Source organism: Camelus dromedarius, chromosome 36, assembly GCF_036321535.1.
Source record: "Camelus dromedarius isolate mCamDro1 chromosome 36, mCamDro1.pat, whole genome shotgun sequence".
NCBI lineage: Eukaryota > Metazoa > Chordata > Mammalia > Artiodactyla > Camelidae > Camelus > Camelus dromedarius.
Genome location: NC_087471.1, coordinates 9,854,692 through 9,859,549, shown reverse-complemented (window position 1 = coordinate 9,859,549; position 4,858 = coordinate 9,854,692). Strand labels below are relative to the sequence as shown.

The window sequence follows — 4,858 nt, the reverse complement described above, 5'->3', positions numbered from 1 at the left end:
GCTATTCCGGATGAAGCCTCTTTCCAACTAACTGCAGTCTTCAGAAATTAAAATTCTGCTGCAAGGATGTTTCATATCCTTTTCATCTCTCTCTCCTCTGTCTGTCTCTCGCTCTCAATTTAAAGCTTTCAGCTCCTTAAAATTTACAAAAACTGCTTATTTTCAAGCTTCTCATGGTACATTGTTGGAGGCAAAAAGCCAGTGCGAAGAGGTTGTGAGATTGCTAGGCTTCTTTTAATGGGACAGACACCCAGTAATTGACAAGAACCAAAATGGCCTAGGAAAGAATAGGGCAGAGCCCAGGGTCACCAGTCACGGCGACCGGTCCCGCTCGGTGGGCGCGCATCTGCCGCGACGCCGCAGGACGGCTCCCGGCCGCCCAGCGCGGGCCATCTGACTTGAGGAGCTGCTTTAGCTGTCAGGGGCTCGTTCTTTCTACCCATCGCTCGTTGCTCTGAATCCAGCGCTGCCCAAGTAACACTTAGGTTTTTCTTTTTTTAAGTCATCAAAGAAGAAAAGCCGGAGTAGGGGAAGCAGATGGGCCCTGCATGTACGGACGTCGCCGGGGATAGGGTTGACTCCCGAGGCTGTTCAACCGACTCTTGGGGAAGACCGAAGATTTCTCCTTCTTGGCGCTGGGTTTCTGTTGGGGGTCGGGGCGGGGGTGTCTTTGGGTTTTGTTCTCATGGGCAGATTCATTCTGAGTCCTTCCTTAAGGCCAAGCTAACCCCGGGCTCCCGGAAAAACACTCCACACGGCCACACCAGCACAACAAAAGGCGCCTCCCGAAGTGAGTCTAAACGTTCTCGGGACGGGTGGCGGCCGGACGTGGAGACGCACTTCTGAGCGCTCTAATCTCGGGCGTCCATCTGGCCCCGGCGGCGCGCGCGGGCGGGCGGGCAGGAGGGCGCCGCGGGCCGCGAGGGGGGAGCCGGGAGAGGCGCGCGCACGTACCCAGTGGCGCGGGCACGCGAGCCCGCTCTCCTTCACATTCACCTTGACTGCAGGGGGGCGGGGGATGGGACTACCTACCCCCACCCCACAACAACCTCTCTCCCCACTCCCGCTGCTGTCCTGCCCTGACGCAAAGGGGCTGGGAGGAGGGGGGAGGCTCAGAGGCGCTCCGGTCGCCGCAGCAGCGGGACAGCCGCGCGCTCTCCGCAGTGATGTCAACCGCATCGGCCGCAGCCCGTCCCCCCAGCAACCACCCTACCCCGGGCCTCGCACGCCAGAACCCTCGTCCAGCGCCTCCCGCCTGGGGTTAGAAGCAGAGGGCGTGCGGTGCCCGGGTACCCCTACTCCATTTGCCAAAGCAGGAGAGCCAGGGGGTGGACCAACCACAGGGCCGCGGCCTCTGGGGCGGAGGAAGGGGAGCAGGGCGAGGGACCAGGTGCAGGTTTGCTGGCCCCCGCCGCTAAGCGGAGTCGGCCCGGAGCCGGCGCGGCCCGGGGGTACGTTAAGGAGGCAGAGCGCACGGACCACTGCAGATGCCGTCATGTGGGCACGGCGAAAGCGCCCCCTTCTCCCAGGATAGAAACGGATAAACGGAAGCGCGTGTGAATATGGGGGTGCGAATTGCCACCTCCAGCCTTGGCTTTCCCGCTCTTCCGAGCGCTCCCACTTCTCACTCTCCCCAAATCCGCATTTTCCTTGGCACAGCTCTCCCCAAGCAGGGAGAGGGAGGTACCCGGGGGCAGTGAGAATGACGTGTGCTGGTGCAGAGAGGGGGTGGGGGGCTGCGGGCCCGGCTCTGTGGACTGGCTCCTAATCCTCTTGTTTTCGGTACAGTCAGCAGATGTGGCTTCTTTTAGCTGAATAATCCGTTAAAGGAATAATAATTTTTAAAAAGGAGATCGACCTCACCCAAAGAGGACGGCGAGCGAGATTAGGGCTGGGTAAGGATAAATTAAAAGGCTCCAAATTCCCTGTCCCTCTCTGCCTGCCTCTCTCCTCTCCTCCCCCTCCCTCCTCTTCCCCTCCCTTCCCCCCTTCTTCCTCATCCCCTGCAATCCGCACTCGACGCGAGTTCACGCGGAGGGCTGGATTTCCAGGCTGAACCGCAACTTGCGCTGCGCGTTATTATTATTCATCTGAGGGTGCTGCCGCCACAACCTTTGCCTCCTGCTCTGCTATCCTCTCCTTCCCCCCGGCCGCCGCCGCCAGCAGTGCAGTCCCTCCTGCACGCATGCTCTGGTTCACCGAAGGGAGATTCTGAATTTTTTTTTTCCTATCTTGCTCAAGATCATCACCATGATGCTCCTTATCATGGTTATCATTTCCTCCTGCCAGGAGGAGCGACCACCAGCGCCTTCTCTCTGCCCGCCCCTTCCCCAGCGAAGGAAGCTACTCGGCCCGGCCCCGGCGGCCGCTCCCTTAGATGCGGACTTTGCCTCTCCGCACCCCTCTCTCATCCATCTGCATATATATTATCTTGATCCCTTTTATTCCAGTAGATCTACTGCTTTTCGTTGGGCCGGCTAGAACGCTGCGGAATGCGACCAGTCTCTTTAAAAGAAGAACAAAAAGAGGAAGACCCTGAGCGGACCCCCGGACAAAGCACTTTGGACTCGGCAAGAAGGGACGCGCGGGAGCGCTGGCTCGGGAACACGAGTGATCTTCCGTGTCCTAGGACGGCCGCCCGGCGTCCGGACCTCTGAGGGTATTCGGATTGAATTTTTATTTATCCTGTTGGTATGCTTGAACTGTGTCATTGGTGGGGAGGGGTTCTGTTTGTTTTCTGGGAATGGGAGAAGAATTGTGGGAGATCAGGTAGACTTGGCTTTCCTGCTCCCTGCCTCACCCTGTCGAGATCCGGATGTTGGAGAGGAGACTGCGGCTCAAAGGGCTTAGAAGAGTAGAAGCCGGAGCTGCTGCCTGGAGGGCCAAGGGAATAGTGGCGCGATGGGGGAGGTGAGTGGGGATGGGCCAGCTGAAGGAGGATTGCAGAAGAAGGGGTTTATTTTAACCCCCCTTTGGGTTCACAAATGAGTTTTGCGAGGAATGAGAATACCGGTGTCTGTTGATAGGAGCTCTGAGACATTGATGAAAAACTGTTAAATCCATGTACACACATAAGGAAACGTCTGGATGTGTGTGTAAACAGAATGCAGAGGTAGGGGAGGGCATGGAAGGATGGGGCTTAAAATAATGTCTTATTATCCCTTCAGCTTTGGGGACTCTCATCCTCTGGCTCTCCCTCCCCCCTCCCTTTTTTTGACCCACGGATCCAGCGCATTAGACACAAGTAACCTTTTAAATCTGTGCCCACCCTTTACCTGGTAAAGCTCGTTGACAGTTTGGGGCGGGGTGGGGTGAGGAGAGTGGTAGGGGTGTTTCGAAGACATATATATTCTCTCTCTCTCTCCCCCTCCCGCTCCCCTCCCCTCCCCTCCATCTCCTCCTCCCTCGCTATGCCCCCCCCCCCCGCTCTTTCTCTTCCTCCCTCCCACCTCCCTTGCTCCCTCCCTCCCTGCTGCATTTTGCATGAGCTATCTAGGTCATTAGCATTTTAGCGTATGCAAGACTTGACAAAGCTGATGAGGGGCCAGATGGGCCTCGGTCTTATGGGTGTTTTTTTTTCTTCTTCTTCTTCTTCTTCTTTTGCTTCTTCTTTTTCTTTTCTTTTCTTTTCTTTTTTTTTTTTTTTTTTTTTTCCTTTTCCTTTTTCCCCTCCACCACTTGGGACCTGAGCGAGAGAACTGCAGCAGCCGAGTTCCGGAAGGCTGATTCCCCAGATCCCGGCCCAGGGCCCCGGCAGCTCGCCCCTGCGGCACGCCCGGCCCGGCTGCGCCTGGACTCGGCGAACGAGGTAAAGGCGGCGGCGGCGCGCCCTGCCCTGGCAGCCGCTGCCGAGCCCCGGCTGCCCTGCTCGTTTCTCGCCCTCGTCTTCTCCCTCCCGCCCCCCTCCCCTCAGTTTCCTGGGCAAAGCTGAGGGCGAGGTGGGTGGGTAGGTTTTGCTGCGCTAGGGCGAGGTGGGGTTGGTGGTGTTTTTCTCATTGTCTGGGGCTGCAGGGGAAGCGAGGAGCTGGGAAGGGGCGAGGGGAGTCGGGGTAATTAACACGGGAGAGGCATCACTCCGTCTCCCACTTCCACCCACACCCCCCAACCCACCACCCCCTCCGCTTTGCAGGAAAAAGCCTGGATCCGAAAGGATGGGGAGAACAAAGAGCCTTTGGAAGACGTCGCTGTTACCTCATTGTCTGTGTGATTGGGGGAGCTGCGGTAGGGAGGATGCTGTGGTCCTTTCCTCCCTGCGCTCCCCCGCCCCCACGCCTCTCCCCGCTGTCAGTGCGCACGCACACGCGCCGCTTTTTCCTTGGTTTTCCTTGTTTTCTCACTCCATCTTCTCCCTATCCTCCTTCCCTTCTTCCACCTTTCCTTCCTTCCTCCTTTCCTTCCTTCCTCCTTCCTTCCTCAGGAGAAAGGCCTCTCTCTCCGTGTTCACAGCGGACCTTGATTTAAATGTCCATACAATTAAGGCACGCGGTGAATGCCAAGAATGGGGCTGGCTGAGCACCGTCGGTCCGCGAGGGCCCTCCAAGAAAGGAGCCACAGAGCCGAGTCGCCCTCCGCAGAGCTCAGCGCTGCGACTTCAGGCGGGAGGGGTCGCCGGCTCTCGCCGGCTGGGCTGCCCCAACCGGAGCCCTTGGGGTGGGGAGGTGCGTGGCTTGTGACAGACAGGGGCTTAGAGATGCAAACAGACTCAGAGAGAGAAACAGAAGCTGATTCTGTGACAGAGACACAGATCTGTGCAAACCGGGGGTGAGGGTGAGCGCATTGCGGAGGGCTTCCGTGTGCAGATTTTCCTCTGGGCTCAGGATGCATTGAATGTGGGTAGACACCTTTCTTCATGGCTGTG

The 4,858-nt window shown here is 58.0% G+C and overlaps 1 long non-coding RNA gene across 2 annotated transcripts; it reads left to right on the top strand.

Moving 5' to 3' along the window:
- Positions 1-1,765: 1,765 nt before the first annotated feature.
- On the top strand, positions 1,766-4,422 carry LOC116149887 (uncharacterized). 2 transcript variants are annotated; one of them, XR_004133487.2, is made up of 4 exons: positions 1,766-1,895; positions 2,451-2,659; positions 3,691-3,808; positions 4,130-4,422. It is a non-coding gene; the product is annotated as an uncharacterized LOC116149887 (long non-coding RNA). The 2 variants fall into 2 exon arrangements; XR_004133486.2 differs by lacking the exon at positions 1,766-1,895 and having other exon boundaries at positions 2,086-2,659.
- The last annotated feature ends 436 nt before the right edge of the window (positions 4,423-4,858 follow it).